The sequence below is a fragment of the Rhodnius prolixus genome, unplaced genomic scaffold, assembly GCF_049639745.1.
Source record: "Rhodnius prolixus isolate KJV_2025 unplaced genomic scaffold, Rpr scaffold_12, whole genome shotgun sequence".
NCBI classification, from domain to species: domain Eukaryota; kingdom Metazoa; phylum Arthropoda; class Insecta; order Hemiptera; family Reduviidae; genus Rhodnius; species Rhodnius prolixus.
The window spans coordinates 5510764-5536711 of NW_027411635.1; the positions used below are offsets into that span (position 1 = coordinate 5510764).

At 37.6% G+C, this 25948-nt stretch overlaps 1 long non-coding RNA gene across 1 annotated transcript in view; it reads right to left on the bottom strand.

The window, feature by feature from the left end:
• Positions 1-25948, bottom strand: part of LOC141461712 (uncharacterized) — a 432780-nt gene that overhangs the window by 150838 nt on the left and 255994 nt on the right. Inside the window, exon 3 of the long non-coding RNA XR_012463015.1 lies at positions 11879-11924. This is a non-coding gene — a long non-coding RNA (uncharacterized lncRNA). The remainder of the gene's footprint in view (positions 1-11878; positions 11925-25948) is intronic.

The window sequence follows — 25948 nt, forward strand, 5'->3', positions numbered from 1 at the left end:
TTATAAATTCATTTCATTTTATAATTACTATTAATTAAATAAAAACTATTTAAATAAGTACATAAAAATGTTTTGGTAGATTAAAAAAAATATATATAATAATAAGAGCAAATACTACCTCTCATAAATATTGGGACACTATTATAATTTATAGTTTGTCCAAGGTTTTGCCCGAATATTTATACAATTTGTAAATATATAACTTAAGCATATATTCAATATGAAATTAATAATTAAATTAGTTTATATAAATCAAGCCAGGTGTAACATGTCGCGCAAAAATACAAATACAACGATTGAACAAAGAAATATTATAATTTCTTTGCACAAAGACAATAAAAAGTGTTAGAGAGACAGAAAAACTGATCGGACCTAAAACATCTACTGCGTGGAACATCATTCAGCGTTACCAAAAAGAAAAAAGAATTGTTTCAACCCCACAAAAAGGCCGTCCTCAACTCCTCTCTGAGAGAGAGCAGCAGAGAGCAGCGTTATATATTAAAAGAATTAAAAAAGATCACCGACTTAGTGCTCCAAAACTTCTATGTGAAATTTTTGACATGTTCAGAGAGCAAAAAAGGAGCAGAAACAGTTCGGAGAGTGCTAAGAAAACTCGACTATCATGGTAGAGTAGCCTGGAAGAATCCTTTTGTCAGTAAGATAAATAGTGTTAAGAGAGTGAAATTTGCCGAAAAATATTTCAATGTAAATAGTGACTTTTGGAATGATATACTCTAGCGATGAATGGAAATTTAATGTTTTCCAGTCAGATGGAAGGGTTATGGTCTGGAGGAAAGCGAATGCTGAACTCGAAAAGAAGAATTTACAGTCAACTTTAAAGGGTTTTAAAGCTGCACCTCCGGGTGGAGGTGGGTCAGTTCTGGTTTGGGGCTGGAAGTCCGCATCAGGATTTGGAGAATTAGTATTTATTGATGGAATGATCCACAAAATGGTTTATAGTAATATATTAAAATATAATTTGAAAAAAGTGCCCAAACATTTGGTATTTTAGGGTCTTCTAAATTCTACCAAGATAACGACCCCAAACCTACGGCTTGGGTGATACGTCAGTGACTGTTATACAATTGCCCAAAAGTATTCCAAACCTCTCCGCAGTCACCAGATCTTAATCCCATTGAACATTTATGGCAATATTTAGCTAGTGCTTTAAGAAAAACGAATAATATCTAACAAAAATGAATTAAAACGATGTTTCCTGGAAGAATAGGAAAAAAACACCACCTGAATTAACCAAAAACTTGTTTCACCTATGCCTGATCGTTTGAGGGCTATTGTAAGTCAAAAAGCAATTATTAAATTATTACCAACCAATTATTAAATAGTAGGAGATTTTAAATATTGAACATTTAAACTCTAGCACTTCTGGTGTCCCAATATTTTTGAGAGCCTTATTTTACACTTTTTCAAAAAGTGCTACCTAACAGTTTAGAATTTCATTGATTTGTACTTATATATAATTTGTACAGATGTTGCTAATGTAATTTAAAAAAAAAAAAATCCCAAACTTTTGTATGTTGTTTTCATTTTCCTTTTAAATCATTTTGTAATAGGTGTCCCAATATTAATGGGAGTCACGTAGCTAAAAAATTTACAATAGTAATTTCTATTTATTTAGGATTTTGCAAAATTTTTGATTAACCACTTACATAAAAAATGATCCTGTACAGGGGTGGCCAATCTTTTTTGGGAATAGTGCCACTATCTGACCAAAAACATTTTTCATGCCTGCCACTACCAACTTTTCCAATATACTAAAGAATATATTAAAGTGAGTAAAATGTTATTTCCAGACTTATTATGGGATTTTTAAGCAAATATAATAAATCTATAAACATAGGTTTTATTGTTAATAAATATTTTTATAGTTTCAGTCAGTTAGGTTATGTATAAAACAAAAATGTATTACTTGAAACGTTTAATTCTAAATAATTATTTAACAGTTAGTACTTAATTAATATGGCTTTTGAAGTTCTAGTTATTTTACCAAGTCAAACTACATTAGGGTTAGTTCACGGAGATGCTAACAAAATTAGCTGTTTTAGATACAAAGCAGTTAATCTTAAGAGATATTTTGTTCATAATACAAAACATTTGTTCACAAACACATGTTGACCCAAACCAACAACAATATCTGACAGTCAAAATCGGGTAAATTTGGAAAATTATTTGTTGATACAAATTAACGTATTGTGGGTACTGGGTTCGATTCCCCCGTGGTTTAGGTCTTGGATTTTATTTAATGGTTTATATGAAAAAATTTATAGTAAAGTATGTTCCTGTCCTATCTGGGATTCCTCAGGATAGAAGATTTGCGAGGAATCGGTCAAATAAAACAACTCGTCTTTTTGCCAACGTTTCGACAAACATACTGTCCTCTTCCAGGGACTGGCTATGTGGGTTGATTGAGTTACAGAAACAAAGGACAATATATTTGTCGAAACGTTGGCAAAAGGACGAGTTATTTTATTTGACCGATTCCTCGCAAATCTTTCATCCTAAGTTTAACAATTTGCGGTCACGAAAACTATATATTCATGTTCCTCAGGATTCTCATCTGGGGCCACTTCTGTTCAACTTATTTATTAATGACATAAAGCACAATCTTCAAGATTCTCCTTTTTGGCTATTTGCGGATGAACTTAAACTCTTTTTGTCAAACCATTGTACCCACTGTGATTCACAGCCCTACAGTCTGTGGTTCACAGTTCCTGTCAACCACCTCCCAATTATGAAAATATGCCCAAAATGAAAAATATGAAAAAATATGTACATATTGTAAAGTTTTTCTTGTCCTTTTTACTAAGAAAGAACTTTACTTACACAACTAATGCCTGCCACTAGTTACTTTAAATATGTGGGTTTGATTAAATAATAAAACTCGCTAAATTTGTAAGTAATAACCTGATTTATTCACACATTACCATTAACTAACATGAACATTTACTAGCAACTAACGCTATTCATTACAGTCACCATTTACAACAGTCACAACAGTTTACTGTTACTTACTCACTACGTAACGCCACAAAACTGTTCCACGACTGACCCCTGGTCCGCACTGCACCGAATTGCACTAGTCTCAGCTGCACTAACACAGCTCTACTCATCAACTGACTAATTGCCCAACTAGCTACCACTGAAGCACTCCACAACACTGACTCTCTCTAACTGTGTCTCAACACTGACTCTCCAAGACTAACTCCAAAACTCACTGACTGACTAGAAACTACAAGACTGTAAAACTCTTAGAACTCGATTAAAAACTCTAATAACTCCTTAAAAACTGACTTCTCCAGCTGTGTCTGCCTCCTTTTAACTGCGTGCCTCCCTCCAACTGGGACTGCCCTCCTCCAACTCTCTGAGCATAAGTTTCCACGCCCTCCTGACGTTCATTGGCTGGAGAAAACATACTGCCACCACCTCAGCTGTGAGCCGCCTCCTCCAATTCTCTGTCCCACTCCAACTCCGCCTGTCTTGCTCCCACCTGCCGCTCATTGGCTGGAAAACACATACTGCCACCACCTCAGCTGGGGCCGCCCTCCTCCTACTCTCTGTCTCGCTCCTAACTGGCTGGGAAAACACATATGCCACCACCCCAACTGAGGCCTTTCTCTTAGCTGGCTTTTACACAGGTCACTAACTCCTTGAACAATCTAGCCCTTTCCTTTCTAGTTCAGGAAGAGACCGGCCCTTTTGTCTACACAGTGGTGGCCTGATACCGACTTTGGTCGCTTAACCCCTAGAACAATCTAGGCCTTTTTTCTATGCCCAGGTCAACTTCGTAACAATATTTTGATTAAATATGTAGAAATATTTATTTATTTTAATCATATATGTATAAATATGCGATAACATCCAAATATGTGGAAATATGTGAAATAAAAGTAGACTCAAACGGCTTAAAAAGTGTCAGTATGAATACTTCTAGTTGAAAAACGTCTGTAAATTTCCTAGAAAAAAATATGTAAATACATACGAATCCGTTCCCTACTTATGACTATACGCTGAACGGTTCTTTGCTGGTTAGGATATCGTCAGTAAAGGATTTGGGCATCACGTTCAACTGTAAATTGGATTTTATGGAGAACATTAATAGGAACAGAAGCAAATCTCTACAAATGCTTGGGTTTGTATTTAGGAACACGAGGAATAATTTCTCTGACAGCCGTTCTTATAGTATCACATTATATAAATCCCTTGTAAGACCCAATCTAGAATATGGTTCAGTAATTTGGAATCCGTTTTACAAGGTACAAAATGGCTTCTATTGATGCTGTTCCAGAACAAGTTCTTTCAGTAGTTAGCTTGCCGTTTGAAAAATCCCTAAAGAAATCCTTATCTATTCCGATATACAGCTCACTCTCAATATTCCTTCACTTGCCACCAGAAGAATTTATTATGATCTGTCTCTTTTCTCTGCAAACTTCTCCGCTCTCAAATAGACTGTCCTTTACCTTCTTTTAATTTCTTTTAATATCTCATCCCATACTACACGGCACTCTACTGCGTTCAATGTACCGTACTGCAATCATAATTACGTTTTTTACTCCCCTATCTTTCGTATGATGCGGACAGCCAATAACTTACGATTTCTTTGGCACAGATATACAAAATTTTCTAAATAAAGCCAGATGTCAACTATTTCTTTGAGTTATTTGTATTGTATAAATTTGTTGAAAGGTAAAATAAAATGCTAAAGCCTAATTAATTATAAGTTAAACCTAAATTATAGACTGAGAACTATTTGTATCATTTATTTATTTTATTGTTGTTTCTATAAATTGTGTATTGATCCGTTTTTTAATTTAAAAATAAAATGTTAGCTAACCGCTTCCGTCCACAGATATCTAAATTACAGAGTCTTGAACGTTGAACCTTCACAGGCAAGAGAAATTGGAAAAATTTGACACAATTACAAAGTATTGTGCGAAAAGCAAAAAAGAGTAAAAAATAATGAATTTATACGCATTTTATTTCATTTCGATCACTTATCATTTATAACCATCCCTGTAGTATCTGTTCAAATTCTATTACTCTTGTCAATGGGCTGTAAGGCTAGTACAAAACCCCTAGCTTCAGGATGAAAAATGGTACCCGTGACATATCCCATCCAGCTTTATGGTTTATGAAGGCTGTGGCAAAACTCATAGCTCAACAAAAGTCAGTTCGCATAGTTCCTAATCCATTACTTGCGTTCACCGAAGCAAATAGTAGTTTGTCTTCATCTTTTATCACTCAATAAAATTATAAATAAAAGTAAAATTTACCTCTCTTCAGTACAAAAGTTATTCATTCATTTTGAAGTGTTTATAACTTCTTCGTACTGTAATATCCGAAAGTAAAAAATAAAAATAAAAAAGTAAATATGAAGTAATGGATAATTTTTTTCCAGGCAGACTTTTCAGCTAACTACCCAATTAAGAGAGGAGTTTAATAATCAAGCATATTTTCAATTTTGTGACTTAACCAGGAATAACCGTTTCGAAAAAGTGATTTTTGAAAATTGGTGAGTGGTTTTTTCCTTTTTAAAAGTACTCTTATTGCAGGGAATTGATCTTTTCACATGTACCATAATAATTTATTACATGTTAGTATATTTCTCTAATTTACATCTCATTTATATACATTTATTTCATGAAAAACAAACGTACTAATTATTAATTCGACTTTATAATAATTGATTTCAAACTAAAATAGTAAAATTTTCGCAAATAAAACCAACAAACAAATCGCAATAACAACCAACAATTTATGCAAACAAAATAATTAATATTAATTGAAGAATAGTTCACATTTTCTAAAATTTAAATTTCGCTATAGTTGATGAAAAAAAACAAACTCCATTATGTCATTAAAATAAGTTTCACAAACAATTGTAGTCAACTACTAAGTTTTATTGCTACTTTATTTTTTACTTCCGTTTTATTAAAAATAATAATTGTTCTAAACTAAAATGGTTACTTCTCTTTTTGTTCCTTCTCCAAAAATTGACAAGAGTCAAATTAATAATTTGATATCAGTGAAAAGTCGGTTACGTTCTGCATTTACACCCCTCTGTTCGGGGTAGGGTTTTATTTAAAACAAAAACATCCACATGGTCTTGAAGCTCAATAAATGCGCAACATTTTCTGTGATTGGGTGACTCCTTGATTCATTAATCATTGAAAAAATATAGATGGAAATTTTAACAAAAATCATCGAGAACGAATTTTTTAGAGTTTAAAGTAAAAATTTCATGATTTATAGAAAAAAAAGTTTTGAGGCTCTAGGTTAAGCAGATTTATAGGAAATTTAATGCTCTTTCGTTTGGAATAAGCAGATTTGTTGTAGGGTAAAGGATACAAAAGTTACGGCCGTTTTTATGGCGAAAAACGCGAATATCGACGGAAAAGTTTAAAAATGCAAATATCTTGGACACTATTGAGAATCGGGTCAAAGTGAAGAGAATATTTTTTGTTGCATTTGAGCTGCTGAATCACCTCCCGAAGTTTCGACCACTCCTCCGTATACACCCTGTATAAAAAAGAAAATAAAAAAAAAACTTGAAAAATGGAACAAATCAACGTGATCAGAAAAATCACAAATATACCTAATTTTGAGGTATAAATACGCGATGGTTATTAGCATTATTATCCAAGAGATTTCTGTACGCATTGATGGCCGCTATGTTCCAGAAGAGCAAAAAGAAAATGACCATGAGCCATCTACGAACGTTTCTGTAGTCGTTGTCACCAACTAACATACACCAGGCAAACGCTATAAATCTCTTTGTCAAACTGCAATCACTCTTCCATCGCAACTCTTCCATCTAGTTAATGGAGCAAACTAAATCTTCGATGAACGACAAGATATAGGAGAAATTCATGTAATTTTTAGAGAAGAAATTTATTTAACCAGATAAGACTAACGCTATACTCTTCACTCAAACGAAGATCCTCTTTAAATCGACAAATTACGACACAATAATTCTCTGATCCCCTGTGGTCTACACACTTTAAGTACCTAGGCCTAACTTTGGACAACAAACTGACCTTCACTACGCACGTTCAGGACAAAGTAAACTCAAGGCAAACTGGACTACAAGACTATTATTTCCTCTACTCTCACGTGACTCCAAAAATGACTGGTGACCAACAAACTCCTCCTTTACAAAGTGGTCATTAGGCCCGATGTGGCTCTACGCCGCCTGCTCGGTCTGGAGCCTGGACTTGTAGTAGGCAACATCAAGAAACTCCAGGGCAACACAGAAAAAATTTCGTCACACTTGCGACAGACTCTACTGTCAATGACTCACTCCACGGAGACTGCATCCATTATTCCCGGTACACTCCTATGTCCAAAATCTTCTGCTGAAACTCCTTTCCATCCTAGACTGTCATCCTAATCCACTATGCCGCGACACTGCCTCCTGCAGATCCTTCTACACTCTACAGGCACAAAAGAATCAAACATATCCTACTCTAACTTTCTACACCAGCTGCAGGTTTTTCCTCTCCTTTTTCCCTGCATTTTTATCCTACACCTTATAACCTTCCTTGTTATCCTCACTTGTTATGAAGGTTACAATGTTTTGTACATTGACATCTCCGAATATTTATTTTTTTTTATACATATTTATTGTAATAAAGATTTATTCTGTTCTATTTATTTAACCAGTGACAGTTTTAAGAGAACTTGAAATGCTTACTGAAACCACACAATCCTCAGATCGGGCGAAAGTTATCGATTAGGTGTTATCGATTACCCTTTGGGGGTACATATGTTTCTTTCCATCTATCAAGAAAAACTCCAAGTACAGTCTGATTAAATATTCCACTTAGAGGACGGTATAAAGATGAGATGGCCGACATTTAGAGATGAAAAAGGAAGAATACGATCAGAATCAGGTCCATCCTTAATGGCGCTAATCTCTTCACTAACTTCTTCAACTGATACTTGAAAAGAAGAATAAACGACTACACTACTACTGGAAATTACCGGCCTGATTGAAACATCAATACGAAAAGTATAATTTAACTAGAAACAGTTACAAACTCATTTGCTGTTACAACAGGCACTGTAATGTGTTACCATCTTTCACAAAAACGTCATACTTTAAGACTTTTCTATTTATTTTATTTTTTCTAGTGCACCAGAATGAAAAATTTGGGTCACACGAAAAAATGTCTTATCCTAATACAAAAATACTTTGTACAGTGGAGTCTCGGTTATCCGTCACCCTTTTATCCGTCTATTCCAATTAACCGTCACTGTCCTCAGTATTTAAAAATTAAAAGAAAACCCAAAAAATTATTTTAAGTGTACAGAAATTTTAAAGAGTCCTTTAGCCTTAAAAAAAAAGGAGTCCTTTTGTCTTAAAAAAAAAATCTGAGGTTTACCCAGTGAATATTTTCTTTTGAGATTTTTCCCTTTGTCTTTTAGGTACATACTCGTGTCCATCATTCGACAGTTTGTGGGTTTTTTCCCTAAAAAGATCAACCACAAACAAAACCGCCCACAAAACCGATTAGATGTCGCAGGACATTGTATTCAGTAATTTTAATACACAATAGAATGAATTGAATAATGAAAGACACCTAACCTTTAAGACTTAAGCGTATAAACGTATAAAATATGTATACCAGTTAATACAAAGTTTTATACACGTTAAACAAAAGAATCTGGAAATTTTCCTGTTTTTTTTTTCCATTATCCGTCTATTCGACTATCCGTCACGTGTCCGGTCCCGGCCATGACGGATAACCGGAGATTCCACTGTATATTCCTGTCTTATAGAGCAGAGGTGGGCCAACAAGTCGATCGCGAGGCCCAGTTTTGGTCGATCGTCGATCGCTCCCAATGTCTGGGGTGGAATTCCGTGTGTACCATGGACTTTGAAGTGATTGTAGAAGACAAAACTTGCTAACAATTATGATTCCTTGGTTAGAGACATGCAAACTCAAGTCTTCCCATTAATGTTAAGGCAACAAAGTAAATTCTAAATCTGTCTTTATCTGTAGCTACTTTGAATTAATAAATATTGTTAATAATTATCCACGTTCTTTTAATTCTCCTGAATGTGAGTTTTTTTGGCCCTTTAAATAATTATTGCAGTTGTTTATTACGTAGGTAGATAAGCCGTATATCTATATTTCAGTACGAGGTGAACTCAGCGAGCTATTGATAGATTAGTCAAAAGTAACTCATATTATTCTTTCATGATCAATTTTCCTGCACCCCAAAAAACGCGAAAGTGAAATATTGAAATCAAATTATCAGCCATACTGTGCATTTTTATAACCAACTTTTTCATATTTACGAACAAATAGTAAAACAACTTATACATTGCAGTTGATAAAGAAAAATTAAATTGCATTTTAAGTTAGTAAAAATCTATCTTGAAAAAGTGTCGGAAAATAGCATTATTAGGTACCGCATGGTGCGGAATGCTGCTATCACAAGTTGGGTCTGGAAATTTATTTCCTTCATGAGCCTATATCTCGAAAACTTAATAAGTGATTTAAAAAATAATATATTTTAATTATCTACCCATAACTCTTGCTGGAATGCACCTTATACTGAAACACAGTGTAGTATCATAGTAAGCATTTCACACACCTTCTTCGCCCCTTAGACTACGCCTATGGCAACAAGTCGATCGCGACACACTTTTAAGATAAAAAGTAGATCTTATATATAGAAAAGATGGCCACCCCTGATATAGAGAATTATAGTTCTACCTTTATTTTCTTTTATTCTGAATTTGCCTCATCTTAAACAAAAAAACCTTCAGTTTTCTGGGCAGTAGATTTTGTAGTTTCTGTGCTAAATCAAATTGGAAATCCTTTGCCGATCTTTGCTGAGGTAACAAAATGTACATAGCTTCGTCAGTTTTCATAAAAGGCTTTTAACATTACTATTAATGACAGGTTGAATAATATTTCAGCAACTTACAAAATAAACAGATTAATATCATCATATTCAGATAGTTGAGAAATTAGTAACAAAAAAAAAATGGCGAACTATTATACATACATTTTACAGTGTTGCAAGGACGGTATGCAGCTGTTCCAGAAGAATCCGCAGGACCTTTAAGCGTCGTTTCGTCACTGTGGATGAAACATGGATATATCACTACACTCCTGAGACCAAAGAACAATCTAAACAGTGGGTTACCAAGGGGGAATCTGCGCCAAAAAAGGCGAAGACCGTTCCTTCGGCCGGAAAGATTATGGCGACTGTCTTTTGGAATTCGCAAGGAATAATCCTCATCGACTATCTGGAAAAGGGTAAAACTATTACAGGTGCATATTATTCATCGTTATTGGACCGTTTGAAAACCGAGCTGCAAGAAAAACGCCCACGATTGGCCCACAAAAAAGTCCTTTTCCATCACGATATCGCACCAGCTCACACCTCAGCAGTTGTGGTCGCAAAATTAATGGAAATAGGGTTCCAACTCGTTTCACATCCCCCCTATTCTCCAGACATGGCTCCCTCGGACTACTATTTGTTCCCCAATATGAAGAAATGGCTGGCGGGAAAAAGATTTTATTCAAACGAGGAGGTGATTGCAGAAACGAATGGCTATTTTTCAGACTTGGACAAATCCTATTATTCGGAAGGGATCAACAAACTAGAGCAGCGTTGGATATATAAGCCTAAAAGGAGACTATGTTGAAAAATAAAAAAGGTTTACCCCAAAAAATTAAGTAGTTTTTATTTTTGCACGGACTTTTCAAACGACCCTCGTAGACATATTAGATGTCCCATTTGCTTGTTTTTATCCGTTATAAATCATATTTAAATCGAGATATGGTATTTAAATCAAATATATAATTATATTTGTTTTAAAAGTAGTGGAGAGGGGGGCACATTTGAACAGAATTTACATTTTCTGTTACAGAGAGCACCAGAATCGTATTATTGAACCTTTTTATTTTGTTTTCTACAACTTTCAAGTCTTCTTAACAGATCTATATCAATAAACAGTTGGTACTTTACATACATAATTTAAAAATGTTGTGTCAAATGTTAATATCTGCCCCACTGGTGGGATACCTTTGAGCACAATATAAAATAGAAAGAAATGATATTACTTTACTCTGAATCTACCTTCTATCAGTTATTTCTCTCACTACTACATTACTTTCTCTTCTAAACCACTGAAATCTAGTCCAAAAATCAAGAATGACAAGAATGGTTTAGGAAGTTTGAACAAAATATTCGGTTTGCTGCGCTTCTTAATGTAGGTTCGAACCCACTTTCCCCTTCTCTGCGATTAAACAAAAAAAAAAGTCACAAACTTGCAGGTCGGTAGGGCACATTTTAACTGTGATGTTGAAATGTGGCCCCATCTCCTTCCATAAAAGAAAATATATCCAACACTTTTTGCAAGCAAATAGACTTTTATAAATACTGGGTTTAAAAATACGAATTCCAAATGTTAATATGGACTAATAATACTTACACCTTGTCCACTACAATCTTCACAATACACTTCCAATGCTGCAACAAAAATTTTACTTCCATCTTACGAAATAAAACATTCCTCAATTCTGGACTTTACAAACAATGAAAACGAAGGGAAACTCTGTCAATTATACAACATATCTACCACAAAATATGGAGAAAATTACCAATCATAAATGTTATAAATATTTGGCGAGAAATTAAAACTGTTCAAAGGTAGCCCCTGTTCAAAGGTGCCTCCTGTTCAAATGTGCCTCCTCACCACTTCTGATCTACTCCTTGGACGTAATTTCAAGCAGTATTTTTCTTTCTGTTCTTATTTCAAAGACGGTTATTTGTTTTATTTTTTGTAAATTTCATAAATGAATGCTCAAAAATAAATTAGAAATAAACAAAGGGAACTTACCTGTTAAAAACAATTGAAGCAGACAACTTTTTCAGTTGCTGGTATCCTGAAACAAAAAAAAAGATTAGAACAAACGCAACGACAGTAGTTTTAAAACAGTTTTAGTGGCTGGCAGAAAGCTTTGTACAGTGACCCAGTGACCAGTACTATCCCCTTGATGATCAGGAGCGAAGAAACATTACCTCCATCAGTCTGAAGTACATCTACCGCAATTGCTATATTAAGGTGCGTCAACATTTGAGGTTATTGTTGCCCGGAGCTTTTCTTTTCAGTGAACTGCTAGCCTTCGGACAGTGTTCTTTCGTTAAAGACAACACTATCCAGTAAGACATTTTCTCAAATATTTCAGAGAGATCAGAAGTAAATTTTTTAAGACGCTATTTGTAACCTTTGACATCCTTATTTTAAGACAATCTACTTTAAAAATTGACTACTGGTCCATCTAAAAGAGTTTTCAATGAATTAAACAACTTGATAAACTAACACTGTTGAGTGCTCGTGAACACGTTTTCTTGCAAAAACAAACTTAATTTCTCGTACGAAGATAAAAGGAATCCTGGAAAATGATATACCGTTTGAAAAGCCCATTAGGCAAGGAAACTTTTATAAAAAGTGCCAGCACCTAGGTCTGGTAATGAGTTTTCTTCAAAAATTTCGATTACTTTTATTTTTCCAGCATTCGGAGGAAGATTGAGGCTGTTTGGAGAATAACTTATGCTTCAAAATAATGTCAATTTTTAGAAAATTTCTCTGTCTTTCTAACCGTGTCATCAGAATTGAATTCGGACTAAAACTTTCTGAGTAATAACATTTTTATGGGAAAAAAGTAATGATTTTAGAATAAAAAATTTAAAGTGACGTCACTCAAGAACAGTGGAAAATATGAAGTTGGTCAATACGTCATTGAACTCCACTTTAGACGTACTACACACAGTAGGCCAATGGACATTACTTACTGGTTCACCCTGTGTACACACACCGATCAATTTGTAAGAACCATTTTTTCGTACAAGGGGACCTCTCAAAATGGAATATTTTGGTGAAACTCAAAACCGATCAATAATAAGGAATTACTTTTAACGTGTAAATTTTCTATTATTAACTTACATAGCTGGTGGCCTAGAAGTAATTTTCTACAAATTCAGCCCTGATTTAAGTCCCAAATTTATTTTATAAATTAATACAATAGAAACACTGTAAGCTATTTAGTGAGTAACTTGACGGTAACCTCGGCCAGCCAAAATGCTAACCCATTAAAATTTCACTAATTAAACGCTCCTTTTTAGTAACTGTAATAATCTTTATGGTAACTTTTAACATCTTCTTTTTCATTATTCATTTGCATGTTAAATTAAAGAGTCTTTTCTTTCTGTATCATAATTAACTAGCTGATCAAAAATGTATGGAATATTTCTGTAATCGATAAAACTTATTATTTCTTGATAAAACTGGGAACTCTATCACGATAAGATGCCGGAGGATAGGCACATGGATTCTTAGATCCAAATTATCTTGCAAATGGGAGGGAGTCCCCTTACAGAGGGGTCTAGCCACTTCTCCTCGCATCTTGGAGGTCACTGCGGATATCCCAGACTAACAACGCTTATACTTGATACTCCTAATGCTCAACACAACATTTGTTAGCCTTGCAGAGATAGTTGATATGGGCTATTATGTGGATATATACAAACAAACGAACTGAAGGCCTAGAACAAGATCAAGAACTGTATTTCTTGTTCTTTAGCTGTAAAAGGTATTGCTTTAGCTATTCTTAGAACATTCTTGCAGTTAATACTCTCGAAAACAAGCCGTTTAAATTTAAAATGAACAATTTTTTTTTTCTATCCAACTTAAACTGGACATTTAGATTAATCTCAGCACTCCTAAAAACAAATTTTTGCAGCAAAAAAAGCAACAAAACCACTGAAATCTAGTCCAAAAAATCAAGAATGACTCAGTTCGAGATGTACCCGAAGTGTGATGAGTTTAGGAAGTTTGAACAAAATATTCGGTTTGTTGCGCTTCTTAATGTAGGTTCGAGCCCACTTTCCCCTTCTCTGCGATTAAACAAAAAAAGTCACTAACTTGCAGGTCGGTAGGGCACATTTTAACTGTGATGTTGAAATGTGGCCCCTCTCCTTCCATAAAAGAAAATATAATATCCAACACATTTTTGCAAGCAAATAGACTTTTGTAAATACTAGATTTAAAAATACGAATTCCAAATATTAATATGGACTAATAATACTTACACCTTGTCCACTACAATCTTCACAATACACTTCCAAAGCTGTAACAAAAATTTTACTTCCACCTTACAAAATAAAACATTCCTCAATTCTGGACTTTACAAACAATGAAAACGAAGGGAAACTCTGTCAATTATACAACAGGTCTACCACAACATATGGAGAAAATTACCAATCATAAATGTTTTAAATATTTGTGCGAGAAATTAAAGTAAGTACCAATGTTGCTTGGATAGAGCTTACTCATTACAATCCAGTCTCTTTAAGCAGATCTTTACGTAGTTATCATTTAAGTTCTGTCACATGATAATTCTATTAAATTTTCTTTAATTGATAATGATGTAGCTTCTCCTAAATTTTCTTTATAGAAGGGGTTTTTGAAATCCAATTATAATTTGTGTTTTCGGGTTTTGGTAAATACTCCATGAAAGACAATTTTAATCCTGTTAAATGTGCTATTATATTTTCTCGTATATCTGGAGACAGACTAACCTTATTATTGTACATATTAACATCTTTACTATATAACATTATTAATTAAAATACTTTTTATGTATTATAGGGAAAAACGTTTCTATGATATTTTTATGCTTTAATTTTTTTAAAAAAATGTTTATACCCGCCATTATTGATTATTTAGTACCACAGGTTGGGAAACGCTGGGTTAGACCATTATTCTGTCCATTCTTTTAAATAACAATTATTTATTAACAAAAATCTAAATCGCTTCTTCAGAAATATTTTTTTTTATAATTTATAAAATGAAATATTCCAAATAAATGATTAACACAATCGTTTGAACACGGTGTGCATTTCTACATAAAACAGTGAAACCAGAGAATTGATTATTTACAAATTTTTATGATTTAATGAACCAAATTAAACGATTAACCAAAATAATGGTTAAAAGAAATTTGCTGTATTGAGAGAGGTAGTGTACAGCACGGAAGCTGGACAATTACTGCCAACTAAAGGGCATTTTACCATCTGTAACCCCCAAGTAGGGGTCACTTGCATAACTTGTTGACAGCTGGTCTGATGTGACGTCGTTTTGACCTGAAGGACATTCAATTGCCACTTTTTAAAAGTAAGTTACTCTAAAAACAGTATTATTTCATTTAAACTAGCGATAAGTTTCAGAAATTTTTCTCAAAAACAATAAGTTCTTAACAATTAGCAGAATTTTAGGGTTAAAAAACAAAAAACAAAATCTGTATTAAATATCAAAATTTACAAAACAACCTCCTCAATACAAATTTATCCCTAACTGATTCCCTAACGATCCGACCCTTTAAACACTGATCGACTCCCCCTGAGGATGTGGATACGTGCGCAAGGGTGTCGTTAGCGACTGCTTTGGCTACCCCTAGATGAAGACGTTATCCTCTTTCACCTGTCCACACATCTCCTCCCAATCTTCATAAAGATACCACCCCGGCTTAGCGCTGCATCTTCTTATTGGATGGCAAGTAAACTTCTAAAATTTAAGAAGCTAACAGATATCTGTACCCCCCAAAATATGCTTGTTTGGCTAAGTAGCTAATCTATTTAGTTAGAAAAATACAATAAATTTAGTCGCTACAGAAATGTGCCAATAGGCACACGAGAAAACACAAAAAGTCAGCATCGGGTGTGGCTGACCAGTCCCCTACGCTAATTTGATTGGCTGGACGTTCAATATTTCTTATCAAATCAGCTACAAGTATTATTACTAGTTACTCTTTACGTCAGACAGCCAACTATATTGCTCACTTTAAGGTTAAAACTTGTAAAGGAGTGGACGTTCCTCCTTAATCACTTTATCTCATTATCACCTTCTCTCTCGTTCGCTCCTGAGAAGTTTGTGATTATTTCAAAATCTCAAAATTTGGCTATCATTAAAGTAGAAAAAAAAAAAAAATCCGATTGTATTACCTGCATAAATTTTCAAACTATCTAGTTAAGAGAAAATATTGTAAAATATGAAATTGTAATAAAGAGGAAATATAATATTGTAATGGTTTTTGAGGAGATGTTGGTTGTAGACGTTGATGGATAAATAACACTTTATCAGTATCGGTATAAGATTTTATATATTTATATGACTGACTGCCAAGGACTGTATACTTTACACTACAAGAACAGAACAGACTGACTGACGTGGCTAAAACGATGTGTACAATTAAAGTGCAAGACTTTGAACAGAATCACAGAATCTCCGAATCACAGAATCTCCTTTTTGACTTTCCTCTCGTTCTTATATACATTCGCCGAGCATATTTATATGACTGACTGCCAAGGACTGTATACTTTACACTACAAGAACAGAACAGACTGACTGACGTGGCTAAAACGATGTGTACAATCAAAGTGCAAGACTTTGAACAGAATCACAGAATCTCCTTTTTGACTTTCCTCTCGTTCTTATATACATTCGCCGAGCCTCCCTTCTCTGTGTGCCGAGGGGGCTGTCTCTTTCTCACTGGTTAGAGTAGGTGAGTGGTGGGGTTTCACTACCCCTACGCTAGAGTGGATGAGTGGTGGGGTTTCACTACCCTTACAATATTATACATAAATATCGTGATACAGAAACCACTATATCTCAAAAACTGGGAGCAAGTTCTAATTTGACGTATTGCGCCAACTATTTCCATTAAATTAGTTGCATTAGTTGTGTATAGGGTTAAGTCAGTTGAGATGGCCAAGCGGGAGAGATGGCCAACAGCCGAAATTTAACCGAAATGTCGTCCGACGGCGCTGCGTGACCTCTCAAGTGATGAACATTCATATCTGACTACACTGAGTATATTTTGGTCTGCGTCAAAGCATTATTAATTAACTCAGAGAATAAAAACATTATCGTCTCAACAAAAAATTTTATGATAGTTGCATATTGCGTGCTGCAGCGAATGTATGTGTCGAAATTTTAGTGTTGTTTTTTACATATTAGGAAAGTACAGTATACATTAATGAATCCTAACTTCTAAAACTGTCAAAAAGTACGCGTTGAGTTATGTTTATCATGTTGGCCATCTCTCTCTAGCATTCGGGACAGATGGCCATCAAACAGTAGGGATAGATGGCCAATTATTTTTACTTTTTTTTTTCTGTTATAGTTTGGCTCGGTTTCCAATTCGCTGCAGGAAAATGCCAACTGAGCATAAAAGACAGAACACTAACCGCGGAAATTATACTGAAGAAAATTTGAGATCGTATTAACCCCACACCCAAACTGTCGTCTCTGCAAGAAAACGAGCCAAGTCTGTTGCCACTTTATTAACTTCTCTCGAGTAGATTGCTGTTGTGAAAAACATAGTTGCAAAGAAATCCAAACCAACACGAAATACCATCCCCAAAGAGACAATTCTGAAAGAAAGGATTGTCCGAAAAAGAAAACGCTCACCTTCCCCAAGTTCCGATGAAGAGGACGAAACAGGAATCGAATTTGAAGAGGAAAGTGATGCTATTTCAGAAAATCGATGAAACTGAATGTACTGGATATGGGGAAAGCTACAACAAGACCAGAAAATAAAGATTGGTTGGAATGCATAATATGCCGGAAGGGGTTTCACGAAAATTGCTCTTCTTTTGCATACGCTTGCCAAAATTGCAGTAAAAGCGCATTTAAAAAGAAGAAGAATAAGTAAATATTAAGTAACCATTCATTTTTTTCTGTTATTTTTACGTTTTACTAGTGCAATTTCATTTACAATATGTGGCCATCTCTCCCAAGTTACATTGGCCAACTCACCCAACCCAGTGGGGATAGATGGCCAACTGCTATTTTCTTTTTGTAAGAATAAAAAAATGTTTCCCTTAGCATTTTTTCTGAAATTTTACCTTATCTTATGTTTGTGAGCGTATGAGGTTTCCAAAAATAATAATAAAGTAAGCCTAGCCCTTACCAAAAATTTGCAGGCACCCTCCAAATAAAATGGTGGCTATCTCACCCTACTTTACCCTATAGAACTTTATCTTTTAATTAAAACATTTTTTTAGGCAAATTCCAATAATGGCACTTTGAAGGGTAGATAGTTAGTCTTTTAACTAAATTACCATTACTGTTTTTTTTTTTTTTTTTTAATGATTTAAGGCGCGTCAACATCCAAGGTTATTAGCGCCCGGAGCTTTTTCCAGTGCACTGCCGGCCTCCGGACAGTGTTCTCTCGTTACAGACAACACTGTCCATCACCGGACAGTGAGCTGTAAGAAGCTCCTAGGAAGAGAAAATCTAAGGGTCAGCTGCTGGATTCGAACCCGGGACCTCCGCGTGGGAGTCCAGTATGCTAACCTCATAGCTAATCCCTTCCCTACCGTTACTGTTTATTGCTGTATAATATTAATAAAAATCAAATGTGTGATTTTTTTTAAATTATTTTTAATGATTTAAGACGCCTCAACATCTGAGGTTATTGGCGCCAGGAGCTATTTTTAATGCACTGCCGGCCTCCGCACAGTGTTCTCTCGTTACAGACACCATTCTATACAGGGTGTACACGGAGAAGAGGTCGAAACTTCGGGAGGTGATTTAGCAGCTCAAATGCAACAAAAAATATTCTATTCACTTTGGCCCGATTCTCAATAGTATCCAAGATATTTGCATTTTTAACTTTTCCGTAGATATTCGCGTTTTTCACCATAAAACCGGCTGTAACTTTTCTATCCTTTATCCTACAACAAATCTGCTCATTCCAAAAGAAAGAGCATTAAATTTTCTATAAATGTATTTAATCCAGAGCCTCAAAACGTTTCTTATAACAATGAAATTTTTACTTTAATGTCTAAAAAATTCGTTCACGATGATTTCTGTTAAAATTTTCAACTGCATTTTTTCAATGAATAATGAATCAAGGAGTCACATAATTTCAGAAAAAGTTGCGCATTTATTGAGCTTCAAAACCATACGTAATTTTTTGGTTTTTAATAAAACCCTACCCGGAACAGAGGGGTGTAAATGCAGAAAACTGGAAAGTTGCGTAATCGACTTTTCACTAAAATCAAATTATTAATTTACTCAAATGTCAATTTTTGGAGAAGGAACAAAAAGTAACCATTTTAGTTTTTAACAATTATTATTTAATAAAACGGAAACAAAATAGATTATAATAGATTTTTAAGTATTTTTGGATTTTGGACAGACTTATACATTCATAATAACTGTGTGAAGTTTAAATGAAAAAGTAGCCGTTTTGGAGGGAACCTCGAAAAAACAAAAAACCTGCTTAGTAAAGTGGTACTTTAAGGTCCGCCGAATTTCTTATATTTTGGGAATTCCAGTATCAAGTAAAATGCAAAATTGCAGTTTCCTTTAACTCGATACTCTGTTTTTATTATTGCACATGTTTTGTAGTCAACTGGAAATTACTTTTACTAACTTTTTTTTTTTTCACAATTTGTTGGAAAGTGTGTCAAAAATTACTTTTAACGGGCTAATGAAACGTCAGTTAATGTGTGCAAATACTTGCATACACAGTATGCACCACCATAACCTTGCAAAACTAGCTAAACCACAACGTATATTCTGTATTACCAATATGTTCAGACAATTTTACACACGAATGCACCACTTGCAGCAAACCATACACACACATACACACACACACAAATAAATACTACAAACCAGCTGCAGTCAAAGTGCACTCTACTTTGAAGCCAATCCCTCTTCATTTATACACGTCACAGGTTAACAAAGGGTGCAATTCTATGAAGTACTGCAATATGTATCCAGAAATCATTTCCGTGAAACCATTTCATTTTGAGGTCATCGAATGGGTTTAAGCCTGGTTTGTCTGGCTCTCTTATCAATGCAACTGTCTGGCAAATAGCGAAAAGCCAGTACTGATACTATTTTGATGGAAGTAGTTTACCTACGAGGTGTGGCTATTAAATAACGAGACTATTGCTATAAAACATTTTATTTTATAATTTTTACATATTTAGTTATTATCACCTTCAATATACACCCCCCCCTATCCCTACAACGCTCCATGCGAATTCACCATTGTTCCAAACAGTGCTGGAAGTCTTTTTTCTGTGAGCTCCTGCATGACGCGTGCCGTTTTTTCTTTCACAGCTTTAACGGATTGAAATCGTGTTCCTTTTAATGCAGTGTCAGAGAGCGGAGTGGGGACGGCCGGCTCAGGTAGAGGAGTGGGGTATGAGGAGAACGAGTAGGGCCAGCAGTAGGGCCCGTGCCGTTGTGTGTGTGAGAGTGATCTCGTCGCTTGCGTAGCTCCTAATCCCACTACTCTACCGAGTCAGCTGATTACGTGTAAGAGAAAAGTATTAATTTTTGGTAAAAGAAAAGTATTATTTTTTGTAAGAGAAAAGTATTATTTTTGAGTTGTGTTGCAATTAAAAGAGTTGATTTACGTTTAATTTATTTTATGATTGAGGATTTATTTTATGAGTTTATTTTATGTTTACTTATCACTTTTGTACAGTTTTATTTTATTTGTATGTGTTCTTTTCTTATTGTAAATAAATAGAATTAGTTTTCCTTAAATTAACATTTTGTGTTCACCCGTTTTATTCCTCCTTTCCCGCTCCCTTACAAATGGTGACAGGTGTTGGGGTTCTCACTAAATTTTATTACAATTATCTAACAAAAGAAAAAATTTGTGTTTATTTAAGAAATACTGAAAAGAGAGCAGTAAAATACGTGTACTATTTGTGAACTAACACAGAGTTGAAGTTAATGTGATTATCGTCGCTAATACGTAATTGTAATAACTCAGAACCGCTGGTCAGTGCGGCCTACTAGTTTGACCTTGAAAAGCGCTCGCTCAATTCTGGGCTTCAGAGTAATCGCTCAGCGTTTTAATGATTTTTTTCTCCTTTTCTGACATCGAGACAGTGGTGTGAGAGCATAATAAATATTTTTATTATTAATTACTCCAAAAAGAAAAAAAAAATATTTTTTTTTGTTATTCATCAAAACTCGCGAACTAATACTAGTAAGAGGGTCGTGTGACGGCTCATTCACTTCAGTTCATCGGCCTCTTTTGACTGGGCTTCATTTTGAAACCTGTTGATAATGGCGGATCTAGAGAAATTAAAGGCGGAAGTGGCAAAACTAAAAGTGGAGAATGAAGCATTGCGAAAGGCATCTGCACTGAGTTCGGGTGGTCAGGGATCATCCGGGGATGGTAAGGTGAAGCGAGATATGGGGTTGCAGGGGTTGATACGTCCTTGGGGAGGGCGAGAAGAGGAGGAATCTGTTGATAATTTCTTGCGGAATTTAGAATTGGTGGCAGAATGTGGTGGGTGGACAGAACAAGATAAGAAACTTATATGCAGATTAAAGTTAACGGGGGCGGCCGCCAACTGTATAGCGGGTTTCCCGGAGTTGTTGGAGCCTTCGTCTTCCTTTGGAGATTACAAACGCCTTCTCAAGGAACGTTTTGACACCGTGTTGTCCCCTGCGCAAAAGTTGTTACAGTTGAATTCTCTAGGACAACAACCGGGTGAAGGCGCAAAAGAATTTGCGGACCGCTGTCGGAGATTAGGGGAGGAAACTATCCCCAGGGGAATAACATCTGCACAAGAGAATAAATGGGCGCGGGAAGAAGCGATGAGGGTCACCCTGGCGGCATTTGTGAAAGGTCTGAGACCTGAGATAAGCCAGCAGCTTCAATACTTTCCTCCCCAATCGTTTAGCGAGGCTATTGAAATGGCCGCTAGAGTTGAAAACGCTCAACGTCAAAGTCCCTTTAGTTGCGCTGTGGGATCTGTAAAGGGTGTGCAATGCCAGGAAGAAGCAAGCTCTGCGAGCACACTAGCTGTAAAAAAGGTTGGGAATTGTTTTCAGTGCAGTCAAAGCGGGCACTTTGCTCGAAATTGTCCCCAAAGAAAGTCGCAAGAATCTGCTACTAGGAGAGGTATCCAGAGACCCGTCAGAAGTGGTAACCGAGTTACACAGCTTACTTGCTTTGTGTGTGGCCAACAAGGGCATTTTGCCCGAGACTGTGCCCGGCGGGCGACACAGGCTGGTGTTCAGGCATGCCACTGCACTAACTTTCGAGAAGAAGCTGCGCCCCCAAAAGGAAACGGACCCACGGGTGCCCCACCGGCGGGTCCATCAAGGATTTAGGGGCTGACCACGCGCGATTGGTTCCAACCGTCTCTGCGGAGCGCTCCAAGGGGATTACCGTCGTACTTACTATAGCGGGAATAGCGCGAACGCTATTGGTAGATAGTGGGTCGGAGATTTCAATTTTGAAGGAGGCGATTGGGACTGTCCCCTTAAGGGAACCCCAGCTGAAAGCGACAGGTGTGACGGGTTCGGCCATCCCTATTGAGGGCGAACAAGAAGTAGAATGTAGATTGGGGAACTTAGCGGTCCAGCACAGATTTATAGTGGCTCCGGTTACCACAGTAGGTGACGGTTTAATCGGTCTAGACCTCATGAGTAAGATGGGTATGGTGGTGGACGCTCGGAATATGACCATTGCTCTTGACCATATTTCGGAGAGCTCACAGCAGAAGAGGGAAAAAAGCCGAGGGACTGTTCCCCGGGTCAGTTCAGCCTTCGTGAAAGCAGCTAGAAAAGTGACAATCCCTTCTTTTAGTGAAACGTTGTTAGAAGGTAGGATGAAAGAGCTGCTGGAGGGCGAATTAATGTTCGAGCCGGTAATCCAACCTCAGCAGGGAATGCGGCTAGCTCGCAGTCTAAATGTACCCGAAAGGCGGCAGATTTGGGTTCGAGCAATCAATCTGACTAGCGGCCCCGTTCAGGTTGAGAAGGGGCAGCGGTTAGGAATAGCCGAGAAGGTTCACCTAGGTCCGGTAGACTGCCCCGCTGAGAAAGCAGTGAGGCAGATAACCAAGCAGGCCGGATGGGCAAGCCAGCTCGAAACCGAATGGCGTTCGAAGGTGAGACATCTGACTGGCTCTGACCAAGAGCAGATTCTGGAAGTATTAAGGCGGTATGAGTCGGTCTTCGAAGAGCCAAATGCAGAGGGCTGCAAGTTACCGGTATTTCACCATATCCATACTAACGAGGAGACACCCATAACCAAGAGACCATACAGAGTACCGCATTACCAGAAACCAGTGATCGAAGAGCATTTAAAACAAATGCTGGAGAAGGGCGTGATCACCTCTTCTTCTAGTCCTTGGGCCGCTCCTGTTGTACTGGTTCCGAAAAAAACTGAGGCTGGTGAAACTAAATACCGTTTTTGCACTGATTTCCGGGGGTTGAATCAAGTCACTAAGACGGATGCCTATCCGTTGCCCCTTATTGTGGAAACGCTGGAAGCACTGGGGAAAAGTAGATATTTTTCTACTTTGGATTTGTGCAGCGGATACCACCAGATACCTATATGGCCCGGGGACTGCGAAAAGACCGCCTTCTCAACGATGGGAGGCCATTATGAATATAAACGTATGGCGTTCGGCTTGGTGAATGCGCCAGCAACGTTCCAACGCCTAATGGATCAACTCTTGGCTGAGCTGAAAGGCGAGGAATGTTTTATATATCTTGATGATGTGATCATCTATAGCTCCACCATTGTGGAACACTGTCGGCGGCTAGAGCATGTCCTCGCGCGTCTAGGAAAAGCAAATTTAAAGATTAACCTAGATAAGTGCCATTTCGCACAACCCAAGGTGAAATATTTGGGACATATAGTGGCGTCGGAAGGGCTGTGTCCAGACCCAGAGAAAGTTCGAGCGATTCGTAATTACCCGGTACCAGACTCGATACGTTCAGTGAAGAGTTTTTTGGGGTTAGCCGGATACTATCGCCGGTTCATCAAAGGATTTTCGACACTTGCCAAGCCCCTCACGTCATTGTTACGAAAGAACGCATCATTTAAATGGGAAGAAGCCCAGCAAGCTGCGTTCGATGCGCTCCGCAACGCGCTCTGTTCCGATTCCGTGTTGATTTATCCGGACTTTGCGGATCCATTCATTTTAGCCACAGACGCATCGGGAGTTGCCATCGGCGCAGTACTCTCTCAAATGAGGGACGGATTTGAGAGACCGGTAGCTTATGCGAGCCGTCAATTGAATGCAGCCGAACGCAACTATTCCACGACGGAGAGAGAGTTGTTGGCTGTAGTCTGGGCTACGGCCCAGTTCCGCTGCTACCTCCTGGGGCGTAGGTTTACTCTGGTTACGGACCATTCCGCCTTAAAGTGGATGCTCCGAGTCAAAGATCCCTCAGCCAGGCTGACGCGATGGGCTTTACGGCTGTCCGAATTTGTGTATGATGTGGTGCACCGACCTGGCTTGAAGCATACGAATGCGGATGCGCTGAGCCGAGCAGTGTGTGCGGTAGACGGCTCCTCGGATGGGAGGGAGTTAGCCATTGCTCAGGAGCGTGACGATTGGTGTCGAATGATGATTGAAGAGAGGCGCGCAGAAAAAGGGAAAAGTGGCCTATGGTACCGAGTAGATGGGAAAGGCAGCCGAACGAACTGGAGAGTGTTAGTTCCCGCAGGGATGCGGCAGAAGATATTGAGACAATTCCATAGTACGGCCTGGTCCGGGCATCCAGGAACGACGAGAACTGTTAATCGGATCAAAAATAAGTTCTATTGGCCTCAAATGGAGAAACAAATAACCGCGTTTGTTAAGGCGTGCCGGATATGTCAGGAAAGAAAGTCGCCTGCAGGTCTCCAAGTCCCTCTCGCGCCGGGTTATCAGGTGTCTCGCCCTTTTGAACTAGTAGCGCTCGATATCGTGGGGCCTCTCCCTTTAACCTCCGCGGGAAATCGATATCTGCTAACGTGTATAGACTGCTTCTCGCGATATGCTGAGGCGATTCCGTTAAGAGAACAATCGGCGGATCAGACTGCACGGGCTTTCGTTGAAGGATTAGTATTGCGTCATGGTATTCCCCAGAGAGTGCTCACTGATCAGGGTCGTAATTTTACATCCGAATTATTCCGTAGTGCCTGCAAAATGTTAGGAATAAAAAAATTGCAGACGACCGCTTATCACCCTCAAGGAAATGGAATGGTTGAGAGGTTGCATAAGACCCTTATGGACTCCTTGGCTTGCGTGGTTCGGCGAGACGGGAGGGACTGGGATCGCTGGTTACCCTATGTGCTTACCGCTTATCGATCCACACCGCATTCCTCTACCGGGTACACCCCGTATTTTCTGGTCCATGGGAGGGAGGTAGAGCTACCATTTGATTGCAACATTGAAGCGGAAAGCCCTCAAGAATCGGTACAGGACTTTGTGGGGAGACTAAAGGAACGTCTCGATAAGGCATTTCGCAGCACTCGAGAAACGGATGCCCGAACCAGAGAGGCACGTTCTAAAATCTTCAATGCGAGGAAGAAAATGCGCGTGTTTGAAATCGGGGACCGGGTTTATCTCTATGAACCCGCCGTCCCCATGGGTCATGCACGAAAGTTTAGACGACCCTGGACGGGCCCGCATACCGTGGTGGCGCGAACTTCTCCAGTTAACTATGAGTTGCGCCTCTCTAAGGGCGGTAAATGCATTGTGCATATTAACAGGTTAAAAGCAGCACATAGCCAGTCCCCGAGCCAGTCTGTTAGGGCGCAGGAAACCACTCAAGGAAGGGTAGACCAAGAAAGCAGTTTGGAACAGTATGCAGAAGACGAAATGGATGTACTCTCTGAGCCGATAGGAAACGGCGGAGGCGAGTACAGCTCAAATGAGTCTGGGTCCGAGGGAAGTCTGGAGTCCCATTTAGTAGAAACGGAGTCGAGTGGAGACGAAATTCCCGAAGAATCAAGTGGGGGAGAATGTGCAGATGACCCTTCGTGGACCCCACAAACGATAGATTTAGAGCAAACGGATGCTGGCCGAACATGGCTAGATGACCCATCCTACGTCAGGGTGAACTTGCGACCGCGACGTC